At 38.8% G+C, this 14,587-nt stretch overlaps 1 protein-coding gene and 1 pseudogene across 1 annotated transcript in view; one reads left to right on the plus strand and one right to left on the minus strand.

Annotated features, from left to right (window-relative positions):
• Positions 1-14,587, plus strand: part of PIK3C2G (phosphatidylinositol-4-phosphate 3-kinase catalytic subunit type 2 gamma) — a 474,611-nt gene that overhangs the window by 423,394 nt on the left and 36,630 nt on the right. The gene's annotated exons all lie outside the window — the stretch shown is intronic.
• On the minus strand, positions 4,900-6,557 carry LOC102274586 (dnaJ homolog subfamily C member 21 pseudogene; annotated as a pseudogene).

Below are 14,587 nucleotides of genomic sequence, written 5' to 3' on the forward strand. Positions count from 1 at the left end.
ACTGTGGAAAATTCTTAAAAAGATGGGAATATCAGACCACCTGACCTGCCTCTTGAGAAACCTGTATGCAGGTCAAGAAGCAATAGTTAGAACTCAACATGGAACAACAGACTGGCTCCAAATAGGGAAAGGAGTACATCAAGGCTGTATATTTTCACCCTGCTTATTTACCTTCTATGCAGAAAACATCATTAGACATGCTGGGCTGAATGAACCACAAGCTAGAATCAAGATTGCCAGGACAAATATCAATAACGTCAGATACGCAGATGACACCACCCTCACGGCAGAAAGTGAAGAAGAACTAAAGAGCCTCTTGATGACAGTGAAAAAGGAGAGTGAAAAAGCTGGCTTAAAGCTCAATGTTCGGAAAACTAAGATCATAGCATCTGGTCCCATCACTTCATGGCAAATAGATGGGGAAGCATTGACAGACTTTATTTTTGGGGGCTGCAAAGTCACTGTAGATGGTGACTGCATCCATGAAATTAAAAGATGCTTACTCCTTGGAAGGAAAGTTATGACCAACCTAGACAGCATATTCAAAAGCAGAGACATTACTTTGCCAACAAAGGTCCGTCTAGTCAAGGCTATGGTTTTCCCAGTAGTCGTGTATGGATGTGATAGTTGGACTGTAAAGAAAGCTGATCGCCGAAGAATTGATGCTTTTGAACTATGGTGTTGGAGAAGACTCTTGAGAGTCCCTTGGACTGCAAGGTGATCCAACCAGTCCATCCTAAAGGAGATCAGTCCTGAGTGTTCATTGGAAGGACTGATGTTGAAGCTGAAACTTCAATACTTTGGCCACCTGATGTGAAGAGCTTACACACTGGAAAAGACCCTGATGCTGGGAAAGACTGAAGGCAGGAGGAGAAGGTGACGACAGAGGATGAGATGGTTGGATGGTATCACCAACTCAGTGGACATGAGTTTGAATAAACTCCAGGAGTTGGTGATGGACTGGGAGGCCTGGCGTGCTGCAGTCCATGGGGTGGCAAAGAGTCAGACAGGACTAAGTGACTAAAGTGAACTGACTGTCATAATTTATAAATATTCTCTAAAAAACAGTATTAATTGAATAGATTTTTAACAATCATTATTTGTAAACTTGAGTTAACCAGATTAAAAAAACAAATAATAAGAAAGTAGCCAATTTCTAGAGAAGTTAACTTAAAAAAAAAAGCTACTAGGTTGGCCTCTATTTTGTCATTAAAGCCCTCAAAGAAAATTCTTTCAAAACATAAACTATGGGTCACTATCAAGTTTTCAATTTTGGTGATTATTATTTGTCTATAAAGTGTTTTAATATACATGCATACAAAAAAAGTAGGGTTCTTATTACAAAAACTAAAATGGTTGTTTCAGAATTCTTTTTGTTTTTTTGGTTTGCTTTCTTCTTACTACATCATATAATACTTAAGACTTTTTTGTCAGTGATAATGGACAAAAGTTTTGGTTCTCGATATTTTATGTTACAACAGCAGGACTGCATATTCTAAGCAGGATATGCAAATCACTGAAACAAAGAAGGATTAGCAGGAAGTTGTTCCTTTTTGTATTCTTTAAATTATTTCCTCTTTCTTATTCTGAATTCTGAATACTTTTGTCACAGAATATCAGTTGATTCCAAAAAAGAAGCACACTACTAAGGACACTTCTTGTCAGTCATTTGAAACTTTGAATTGTTAAATAATTAGATGATAAATTTATTCAGTGTATTAAAGTAATGGTTAAATAGGATGACCTGAAGCAAAAATCCCAGACTGTACCATTTTACTACCCCTACTAACGAACTGAGAGTGGATTGAAGTGACTTAGCACAGCACATCTGGACACCTATGTATCTAGGCACAAGACTTGCAAAGATCATATTAGTAATCATTTGTAGTCCCACCTCTGCCGTTGCTGCTGCTGCTAAGTTGATTCAGTTGTGTCCGACTCTGTGCGACCCCATAGACGGCAGCCCACCAGGCTCCCCTGTCCCTGGGATTCTCCAGGCAAGAACACTGGAGTGGATTGCCATTTCCTTCTCCAATGTATGAAAGTGAAAAGTGAAAGTGAAGTCACTCAGTCGTGTCTGACTCTTCGCAACCCCATGGACTGCAGCCTACCAGGCTCCTCCATCCATGGGATTTTCCAGGCAAGAGTACTGGAGTGGGGTGCCATCGCCTTCTCCAGTTACTCACTAACTAAACATGCCTTGGTAGAACAACAGGAAGTGCCAACCAAGTATACTCTCTCCTCTACTTATCCCTTTTCCTTGGCTTTGCATTGCCTAATTTAGGCAGAGCCAACTTCCTGGGCTTGTAACCTATGCAGTCGTACAAAGTACAGTACTTAGAACAATCCTATACTTGGTTTAATATTCTGTTGTCACTAACTTGAAATTCTTAATAAAAAGTTTTTTGGGGAAAAGAACTGTGAATTTTCATCTTGCATTTTTATTTCAATGACTCCCACACATTATGTATGCGGCTGGCCCAGCAATTTGGAAAAAGATCAGAATTCTCCAGCTGTATCTCAGCAGAATCTGGTACCCACCAATTTCCCTTAAAAGTCAAATATCAGGTCCTTCCCAATCTTGACTCTTGTCTTTTTCCAATTCTTCAACTAAGACAAGACCCTCAGTACCTCACAGATCAATTTTCTCTGCCTAGATTTCTTGATTCCTGTTCCACCTTCCCCATCATTATCTGCATCCTTCAGATCTCATCTCAATTGCCTTTACTATATAGACCTATATAATGTTTTTTTTCCCTCAAAACACATATTGCAATGATAACTATGCTATGTGCTTCTTTGCAGACTAAAAATCCATGAAGACACAAGCCATGTGTATCTGGCTTACCAGTGTAAACCCAGTGCTGAGCAACGTGCCTTGTCTCCTCTAGATAGTCCATAAAGAATTCCTGAATAAATAACTGACAATAAAAGGACAGTAGAGAAGACACCAAAATCCAAATTTAAGCTCCTTCTCTCACACTCACCATTTTAAGTGGAAAAATCCCAGCACAAGGAATTCAAAGCTTCCCAACCACTAGAATTCTCCTGAAGTATCACCAGGGGGAAAAAAAAATCTGTAAATTATCATGTTTAATATTATAGACACCAGACTCAACCAAGGCACTAACCAGAAAGTTGCTGAATTTTATCTTGTGTATTCGTTAATTCTCTTATGACAGACTCTCTGTACTCCTCACAAATTAATACAGCCACCATGCCAAATAATACTTTTACAAAAATAAAAATTATCCACCTTCCACCAGTACGCAGCTCTGATACACAGAAGATAGATTTTTGTCACAATACAGAAATAATAATGTAGGTAATGGGCTAGAACTTGATCAAAGACAACAGTTGCCAGAGTTAAGAGGATGAATTAATGAGCATGTTTAGATGCCATTGATAATTATAAATGATTACAAAGAGGAGCTTTCAATCATTACCTTACATCACTACTTTCCCTTTGAGATGTTAATTTAAAAGGAAGCCACACAGTCTCTATGGCAAGGTCTCTCTGGTTAATGTTCTAGCTGCTTGTTCTGGCAAAGCCCAGACCAATTGTCCATAGGTTGAAGTATGTTACTCATGCAAGCGTGCTCAGTCGCTCAGTCATGGCCAACTTGTTGTGACCTCCCTGGACTGTAGCCGCCAGTCTCCTCAGTCTGTGGGATTTCCCAGGCAAGAATACCGGAGTGGTTTGCCATTTCCTATTCCAGGAGATCTTCTCAACCCGGGGATCAAACCCAAGTCTACACCATTGGCAGGTGGCTTCTTTACCACTGAGCCACTGGGGAAGTCCATGTTACTCAGGTTTTGAATTTAAATTTTACTGATATGGAAGGACAAGAGATGAAGGGCTAGTTATGATTGTCTGTAAATAAATACTTGTATTGTTTTTTAAATTTTCCACTGAAAGCTTTGAAATATACATTTTGCTACAATATATCATATGATCTCATGTTTTTAATTAGAAGATTATTTTAGATTAGGCTTCCCTGGTGGGAAGACGGTTCAGACAGTCAAGAATTTACCTACAGTATGGGAGACCTGGGTTTGATCCCCTGCAGAAGGGACTGCCAACCCACTTCAGTATTCTTGCCTGGAGAATCCCATGTACAGAGGAGCTTGGCCACCTACAGTCCATGGGGTTGGAAAGCTTTAAAATATACACTTTGCTATAGCATCTCATATAATCTCATGTAATTAGATTATTTTAGACTGTTGCTGTGGCTGATATAGGAAGGAAAAGATGAAACAAAGATGAGAAAAAACTTTCTCTAATTACTTCATGTCTAATAGCTCTGTGTCAGAAGATATCACTTAAAGTGTAGCAAATCAAGCAATAAAAAATTTTAGCATATGTAATATTAGTATTAGAAAAACACTGAGAAAGATCACAACATTGAATGTAATTGGGTGGTAGATCAAAGTAGATGAGAAAGATCATCACACTAATTTTATCTTTGCTTCTATTAGGAAAGAAATATTGTCAAAAGAAATAAAAATCTAAGAATATTAAATAAAATAACCACTAGAACAAAAATTAAAACTTCTATAAATATCATAAGTACATAAAGCAAATTACTTTGTGAAAGACTTTCTTTAAAAATCATTGTTAAAAGTTATATTTCTTTTTTTATGTGTTAATTTAATTCTCCTGTACATTTCTGTCCACATGAGCCAACAAAAGTCAAGAATGCATACTTTACAATATTTACCTGTTTTGAGATATTCAAGTCAATTTCAGATGGCAAAAGTAGAATTCAGTCACTAATGACATGTTTAAAAATATATATATTTTTAAAAATGTTTTTACAAGATAAAAAATAATCTTCCACAAGATCATTCTTGCAGATCTTGCAGATCACTGAAATTTTAACTCTAGATAATTTCACTTCAGTTTTTGGTTTCAAAATCTAGAGACAATTGAAAGGAAAAAGCATTGGCAGAATTTCTATTTTTAAGTCTCTCTTTTTTGTTTCAACTATTTGTTACACTGTTTAAAGATGTTAAGGATGAAGGTGCTCTTTGACTGATGGCCTTTGGATGATCAAAAAGTTTATTTCGGGATGGAAATTCACTGTGGCAGGTTGTACAGCTGATAAGCACATCACTCATTGTCTGTGGTTCAGCAGGTACTCTGACAGACTTTTTAGTATCTTTGGCTTTCTTTCCTTTGGGTTTAGAAACCCTTTTAGCCTCAGTTTTTGGGTCATCGCACAGTTCCACAGTCTCTGTGACCCCAACATTTTCTTGGAGACTATCTTCCAATTCTCTGGCATTGTTTTCATTTAGGTTGGTATCTTCCGGGTCAAGCTTTACTCCTTCTCCAGTTCCATTTTCATGGAAATTATCATCACAGTTCTGTGCTGGTTTCTGTTTCTTTTTCTTCTGTTTTTTAGAAAGCTTTTGTTTTGGCGCCTCCTCCATTTCTTCCTAGGAATTGACATTCAGACTGTTTTCACCAGTTTGAGGTCCTGAAAAATTTGCTTCCTCCTCCTCCAACTGTTGTTTTAATAAGGCAGCCATTTCCCGATGCTTCTTTGATTTTTCATGATTCCTCAGAGCCTTTTCAGTCTTGAAAGACTTATCACACGCGGGGCAGTAAAGGCCATCATAAAGTTCTGTGTCCTCGGCCTCGTCTCTGTCTTTACCATCCTATCCGTCTCTGAGCTCCAGTTCTTCCGCTTCATCTTCACCCAATCCATTTCCAAACTGCTTTTCATACTGCGCCTCCATCTCCCTGAGCTCCTTCCCCAAGTCAGCCACTGCCATCCAGCTCTGCTCTCTGTACTGCTCTGCCAGCTTGGCCTGTTTTAGCTTCTGCTGCCACCTCATTGCCTCCGCTTTCCTTGCCTTCTCTGCATTTTGTTCTTCCACAAGCTTTCGATGAGCCTGCACTCTTCTATCCTTTTTATGGATGAAAGCGACCTGCTGACGGACAAGTTCATTCTCCTTCCTCCCCTTTCCTCGCTTTTCCTCACTTTTTCGTTTGTTTTCTTTTTCCATGGCTCGTTTCTCCCAGCCGTTTGAAGCCTGCTGTGTATCATACTCTTCTTTCCAAGCAAAGTTCTGAGTGCAGAAACTCTGCCGGTAAGCATAGAATGGTGGACTACCATATCATAGTCACTCTGGGAGTCTCCAAAAGTTGGGAAATCTTCCATGTCCTCTTCTAAAGCAGATTCTAGTTCTTCCTTTGCAGTCATTTCAGAGTCATTACGGCGCACCATGTAAAAGCCCTTTTCATCATCGCCATAACCAGGGTAGCAGGTCACAGTGAAATAGTGAAGCAAGTCTAAGCTGTCATCTTGATATTCTGCATCACGTCCACCTTTCACCAGAGCTTCTCTATGATTATTGCACCACGTGCTTTCCTGAGGGTCGCTCAACACATTATACGCCGCTTGGATTAGTTTAAATTGTTCAGCTGCTTCTGCGGCATCATCCAGATTTTTATCCGGGTGCCCTTTCTGGGCCAGCTTCCGATAGGCCTTCTTGAGCTCCTCCTCGCTGGCGTGGCGCTGCACCCCTAGCGCTTCGTCGTGACAATTCATCGCCCGACAGAGCAGGGGGCTCCGGCCGGGGCGGGGCTGGGCTAAAGTGGTGGCCCCGGCCCTAGTGGTCGTCTCCTGCGGCGGGAGCCCGGCGCCCGCACGGGACCAGCCAGTGAGTGCAGCGGCGGCGCGGGCTATTTCTTTACTAATTTAATAAGAACAAAGAGAGAATATATTATATCAATAAAAATAAGAATGAAGAGAAAAACTATATATCAATAAATATAACTCTATTAAGAAAATTCCTATAGGAGTGAAAGGGAAAATCCTAACTATATTTAATGTAAAAATACACCTAAAGCAAAATGATTTTAGAAGACTGAAAATTGAAATATAGGCATAGGTATATTAGGCAATGGGCTTCCTAGGTGGCTCAGTGGTAAAGAAGCCTCCTGCCACTACAGGAGACGAAGTAAACATGGGTTCAGTCCCTGGGTGAGGAACATTCCCTGAGTAGGAAATGTCAACCCACTCCAGTCTTCTTGCCTGGAAAATTCCATGGACTGAGGAGCCTGGTGGGCTGTAGTCCATGGAGTCACCAAAGAATTGGACACAACTGAGCAACTGAGCACACACATATTAGGCAAGGCAAGAACATGGAAATCAAAAGTCACAAGCATATATAAAAACAAATGCAATTTAGTCCCAGAAGACTTGAATAGAACTTTAGACTATAACAAGTACAATTCTCAATAAAGATATAAGCAACTGCTGCAACATGTATAAAATTATGGAAATTGTGGAACATACAAGGAGAAACATACAAAAACAAACCAGTAATAGGATATTCTAATTTACTTCTCTTGACTTTTGAAAGATTGAGTAGAAAAAATAAGCTATACATAGAAAAACTAAATAGTAACATTAATAAGGCAAACTGTAATTTATACCAAACTCTTATTCTGAAAATAGAGAATATATCTTCTTTTCAAGAGCCCATGGAATATTCATGAAAACAGATTATATAGTAAGTCACAAAGGAAATTAATTTCAATAAATCCTCAAAAGTAGAAATTGCCTAAGAAATATTCCCTGATCATGAGACAATACAGTGAGACACCCATGGAAAAATTCATAAAACTAAAAGATACTTAAGTTTGAAGGTTTAAAAAATTAAGTTCTCTTGAACAACTTTTGGGTCAAAGGACTTACAAATCAAAATTACAAAACTTACAAAGAATAGCAATAATGAAAAACCACATCTCATAAAACTACAAGAGAAAGATAAAGCAGCGCTCAGAGGGAAATTGGAATAATTAGAATAAAAGCCAAAAAACAAACCAAAGGAAGACAAAAAAAAAAAAAAAATGGATAAAGGTAAAAGTAAATATATGAGTTAGAACAAAGCTTTTCACCATTGAATATGATATTAGTTGTCAGCATGTCCTAAATGAATTTTATTATGTCCAAGAAGATACGTGGGCTTCCCAGATGGTGCATTTGGTAAAGAATCCATCTGCCAATGCAGGAGTTGGAAGAGAGGGTTCAATTCCTGGGTTGGGAAGATCCCCTGGAGGAGGAAATGGCAATCCACTCCAGTATTCTTGTCTGGGAAATCCCATGGACAGAGGAGCCTGGCGGGCTACAGTCCATGAGGTCACAAAGAGTCAGACACAACTGAGCAAGAAGATATATTGAGATACGTTCCCTGTGTATTCACTTTGATGAGAGTTTTTATCATGAATAAATGTTGCATTTTGTGAAATGTTTTTTTCTGCATCTATTAAGATGCTCATGTAAGGATTATCCTTCCTTTTGCTAATATGGTATTTCACATCGATGGATTTGTCAGTATTGAACCATCTTTGTGTCCCTGGAATAAAACCAGCTTGATCATGGTGAATGATCCTTTTTATATATTGTTAAATTCACTTTTCTGTTATTAAGGATTTTTACATATATAGTCATCATAGAAATTAGCCTGTAATTTTATTTTATTGTAGTGTCTTTGTCCGGTTTTGGTATCAGGGTGGCCTAGTAAAATAAACTTGAGAGTTTCTGTCCTCTTCAATTTTTTGGAATAGTTTGAGAAAGATAGGCATTAGTCCTTCTTTATATGTTTTGTAAAATTCCCCTGTGTAGTCATCCAGTCCTGAACTCTCGTTTGCTGGGAGTTTTTAAATTACAAATGCAGTTTCACCACTGGTGATTGGTTTGTTCAAATTATCTATTTTTCTTGACTCAATCTTGACATGCTGTATGTTTCCAGAAATCTGTCCATTTCTTTTAGGTTATCCAATTAATTGGCATCTGACTTATGGTAGTATTTTATTTTTTTTTTTTTTTTGTATCTCTATGGTATCAGTATGTATCTCTATGGTATCTTCTCTTTCAGTTCTCATTTTATTTGGGTCCTCTTTCTTTTCTTCTTGGTGAGCCTGGATAAATGTTTATCAATTTTATCTTTTCAAAAAACTAACTCCTGGTTTCATTGATCATTCATACTTTCTTCTGTATCAATCTACTATTCATTCCTTCTAGTATGTTATTTATTTAGGCTATTGAATTCTTCATTTCTGATTGAGTCTTTTTTATATTTTCTAGTTCTTTGTAAATTTTCCACTGTATTCATCTATTCTTTACCCTAATTCAATTAACATTTTGACTGCCAGTGCTTTGAATTCTTTATTTCTGTTTCATTATCTGCTTTTTCAAGGGTTTTCTCTTGCTCTTTCAACTGAGAGCATTTCCTCTGTCTTTTCATTTCGCTTAACTTTCTCTGACTCCATGAACTTAGTGTGAAACAGTTGCCTGTTGCAGTCTTGAAGGGGTGTTCTTATGTGGGAACATCCCTATTCAGACCGCACACACTCAGGGCTTTAATGGGAGAGCTGGATTTGACATGGGTGCAAATCACATCTTTAGTCAGGGTGTGATGACAGCTACCCCCTTGGTAGGGAGTGAAACTGGAAATGGAAGGGCTGGAGCTGGAGTCAAGTGCTAAAAAATGGCAAGTTCCTTTTTAAAATAGTTTTATTTATTTATTTTTGGCTTTGCTGGGTCTTCCTTGTTGCTCGGGCTTTTCTCTAGTCACGGCAAGCAGGGTTACTCTCTTGCTGCGGTATGCGGGCTTCTCTTTGCAGTGGCTTCTCTTGTGGAGCACAGGTTTCAGGGTGCAAGGGCCTCAGTAGTTGCAGCACACAGGCTCAGTAGTTGTGGCGCACAGGCTTAGTTGCTCTGCGGCATGTGGGATCTTCCTGGATCAGAGATCAAACCCATGTCTGCTGCATTAGCAGGCAGATTCTTTACCATTTAGCCACCAAGGAAAACCCACAGGTACCTTTAAGGGTGGATTTTCCCCTATCCCCACACTGGAACCTATGCCCCAGAGTTGGGGAGTATTGAAGCAAGGGGGCCCATGCAAGCTATCAGCTTGTGTCAACCATAGCAGAGGTCCAAGCTTTCTGCGCCACACTGCCTGTGCAAGCACCTGCAAGTGTGTCCCTTAGCTCAGTTGCAGCCTGAGGTCCAAGTATTCTTCATCCTTCACAGTCAGTCACTGCCCCCAGCCTCCACCACCCTCCTTTCCACTGTGGAGCCACACCACAGGGCAGGCAGGGCCCCACATGGATACTCAGCATGTACTGGAGCTGCGGTGGAAGGGCTGCTATCAGAGCTCTGGGCTGCTTCTGATGCGCAGCTTGAGTAAGCACCAACCATGGCCACTGCCACCCCACAAGACTTGCCCTGGGTCTGGGTAGTCTCTGGATCCCTAAGTTATGTCTTCTCCTCAGTAATAGCTGCCCTAGATCCAACACCACACTGTGATATGAAGAGTGAATGGGGCTGGAATATTCACTCAACTGGGGCTGGGACATGCACCAAGGTGGTTGTGGGAAACCAAGCGGCCACTTGACCACCTCCTTCTGCCCGTCCTGGGGGCAAGCCAGTGTGCATGTGCTCCTCAGGAGCAGAATCCAGGCTTCTCACAGCTCCCCTACTAGTTCCAGTGGTCCCCCAGCCAGCCAAGGGGGCGCTTCTTACAGGACTGGGGTGCCCAACCCACAGCTCTCACTGCTCACTCCCCAGGGCAGGTGTCTTCCAATGAATTCTCCCTTTTCCTCTGAGTCTCTCCCAGGAGCAAAGATCCCAACTCAATCTCTTTTCTTTCCTTCCTACCTGATTACATGTATATCTTTCTTATAGCCTTGATTGTATAGGAGTCCTTCTGCCAATTTCTAGTGAAATTTGTCCCACATTTAGATGTATTTTCTGATATGTTCTTGAGGGGAGGTACGCTCTACATCCCCTTACCCCACCATCTTGATTGATCTCCAGAAGATTTATTTTTAACAACATGAGCTAATTCTACAGTTTATAAACAAAAATAAACAAAGAAAAATCAGGAAAACTTAGCAAAACAAAGAGGTGAGGTTGCCTTATCTGATACAAAAACACATTAAAAGTCTCAATAATTAAAATGGTGTGATGTCAGTGCATAAGTAGAGGAGCAAGTAAAATATAATAGAATGTCCATAGAGTCAAATATATTCAGGAATTTAATAGGTGCCCAAACCAGTAAGAGAAAACAAAGAATGTTGGCATAGTATACTTCATACCATATGCCAGGAAAAATACCAAGTGAATGAAAGACTTTAAATGTAAATAATGAAATCATATATATGACAAAGAAAACATGGAAAAATTCTTTTTAATCTTGGGATGAGCTGCTATAGCTGTGACAGCTGAGTGCCAATGAATTGATGCTTTAGAACTGTGGTGTTGGAGAAGACTCGTAAGAGTCCCTTGGACTGCACAGAGATCAAACCAGACAATCCTGAAGGAAATCAATCCTGAATATTCATTGGAAGGACTGATGTTGAAGCTGAAGCTCCATTACTTTGGCCACCTGATACAAAGAGCCAACTCATTGGAAAAGACCCTGATGTGAGGAAAGATTGAAGGCAGGAGGAGAAGGGGATGATAGAGGACGAGATGGTTGGATGGCATCACCGACTCAATGGACATGATTTGAGCAAGCTTCGGAAGATGATGAAGGACAGGAAGCCTAGCATGCTGCAGTCCATGAGGTCAAAAAGAGTCAGACACAACTGAGCAACTGAACGACAATGATAAATTCAGAAGCTGTAACAATTCTGCATGATATAAGACACTGTAGCAAAGTTCAAAAAAGTGAAGATAAGTGACAAAATGGGTGAAATATTTGCAAGTATTTAACATGTTACCATCTCCTATAAATTGGTTTTCAAAAATGACCAAATATAAAACAGTGTAAAGAATACAATAATAAATAAATAAATAAATCCAAACCTTCAGAAAACAAAAACAGAATGCAAGTGGCTCTTAATGAAATGAAAGAATCCTCAATGTCACTCGTAAGAAAAATGCAAATTACAGCTACACTGACCCTGTTTTAACTCATCAGATCAGCAAAAATTCAAAAACTTAATTAACAAGCTTGGTTATGAATCAGCAAGTACTCATACACTGTTGGTGGTAATGCAAATTGGTACAACCTTCATGGAAGGCAATTTGGCGAATTTACCAAAATTACAAATACCAATACCCATTGACCCCGAAATTCTGCTGTTGAAATTTATCCTATAACACTTGTACAGGGGTACAAAATAATACACATACAAAGCTATTTAATGCAGCATGGTTTGTAACAGCTGGAAAGCATTGGAAACAACCGACTTGCCCATCAGTGGGTAAATTGTTAAATAAATTATGGTATTTCCTCATGATGGAATATTCTGAAAGTATATTTAAAAATAAAGAAGCTTTGTATTATTGATATGAAAGTATCTCCAAGATGGTTGTGCAGAAGAGTAAATATGCTATTCTTTTTGAGGAAAAGGGGGAAGAATAAAAATACTTATTCATATTTACTTAAATGGAGAAATTCTGGAAAAATATGTGTCCCTCTGGAGGAATACTTGCAAAACTAATAAAATAATAATTGGAGAACTGGCTGGATAGGTATTAGGAACAGGAGAAAGACTTTTTACTGTGTACTTTGAAAATGCATTTTCACTTTTGAATCATATGAATATATTATCAGCTGAAAGGAAGTTAAATTTTGAAATGCCATTTTTAACATGAATGTACACATTATGCATAATAAGCCCTGTATTATCTACTGTATGGCATGCATTCAAGCATTTCAACATGGTCATTCTTTGGATCAACATTATTTTAACAGTTCTTGGGGTTACTATAAATGGTTAGATTAAGCATGATGAGATTCCCCCAGAATAACTTGAGACAGAAAAATCAAAATATTCTAGCATCTTCTTGTCCATCTGAAGCTATTCTCAAATCTCTCTCAGGATTTCTGATGGTCCAGTGGTTAGGACTCTGAGCTTTCAATGCCAGGGGCGCAGGTTCGATCCCTGGTAGGGGGACCAAGATCTCCTATGCCCTGTAGTCAAAAAAAAAAAAAAAGCCTCCCTCTCTGGGCTGTTCATTTAAAGTCTTTCCCCTTAGTTTACAGACTCTTCATCTACCCTTTACCGCATGATATTCAAAAACAGGCTGTAATTCTATTTTATTTTATGTACATATAATCACACCAAAAAAAAAAAAAACAGGCTGTAGAGATCATTTGACCAGATATCATTAATTGTCTGCATAAGCTTGGACCAAACACTTCAATTTCCTCAGGTGTAAAATGGAAGTAAACATAAACTTTATAGATTTACTGTGAGGAGTTAGTGAGTTACGTACGTGAAACTCTGAGCCCACCATTGGCATATGATAAGAATTCTAGAAATACTAAGCACCTCGACTATTCTTACACTGACTACAAGGACTTCCTGTGTTGCAGTTGTTTAGTCGCTTAGTCGTATCTGACTCTTCGCAACACCACGGACTACGGCACACCAGGCTTCCCCGTCCTTCACTAGCTTCTTGGGTTTGCTCAAACTCATGTCCATTGAGTTGGTGACTTCCTAGTGGCTGGCATTTCCAGTGGGTTCTAAACTCTGACGTGTTTTGATGGATACTCTGGTTACTAATCTTGCATGAGATGGTTGGATGGCATCATCAACTCGATGGACATAAATTTGAGTACATTCCGGGAGTTGGTGATGGACAGGGAAACCTGGCGTGCTGCAGTCCATGGGGTCGCAAAGTCGGACACGACTGAGCAACTGAACTGAACTGAACTGATCCTCTTGTCAATTCAAGTAACAGTTGTATGGCTATCATTTAGACACTCATCCATAAATTTATATTAATTTCCTATCTTTGAATTAATGCTCCTCTAATTCAACACATTAAGTTTCTTATTAATGTGTCTAATAATCCTTTCACTCTTTAATTCAAAAATAATGTTCATTGTTCATCAGAAAGTATCAGCATTTTTTAGCATCCTCATACCAAAAGTTCAGCTACATTTTTTAATCATGAAATGCAGTTTACCCATGTAATACAGTCAGAATTACCTCATAGTATCTCAGACTCACAGTATCACTCTATCACTGTAATCAAGATATTCTTAGGAAGAATTCTTTATTTATCTACATAATTGTCATTTTAGTGGTAAGAAACACTCGATGTCAATTTTAATTATTTCAATGTCAATAATCCACATTAACATGAAAACTATTAATAATTAATACACCTGTTTACAATGTGTGCAATTCTAATAAACATGTAAAAGACTTTGGGAGAGGAAACATACCACTCAGCTTTAATATTCAAACGTTAGGGCCAGAGAGCTAAGATTGACTATCAGAAAACAACCTAGACCCCAATAAGCCCACAAGACATTGCCAAATTTCTTATTATTAATAAATTTCTTCTCTCTGAATTCCCTCAGAGAACATACAACCAGTGATTACCAAGGGAAATATTAGAAAACTGTGAATTATATTTAATCCTTGGGCTATAAACTGGAAATTTTTAATTAAAAAACTAAAGCCTTCATTTTAATGTTGGAATGCTATTATATAACTTGAAAAGAAAATTGAGGTTTACTTTTGTCATTAAATAGACGTTTAGTGCAACTTATGGAGCAAGTGCTGATTTACATATCCTTTGGGGAAAGAGGGAAAAAAGTAAGC

The sequence above is a fragment of the Bos mutus genome, chromosome 5 (genome assembly GCF_027580195.1).
Source record: "Bos mutus isolate GX-2022 chromosome 5, NWIPB_WYAK_1.1, whole genome shotgun sequence".
NCBI classification, from domain to species: Eukaryota; Metazoa; Chordata; class Mammalia; order Artiodactyla; family Bovidae; genus Bos; species Bos mutus.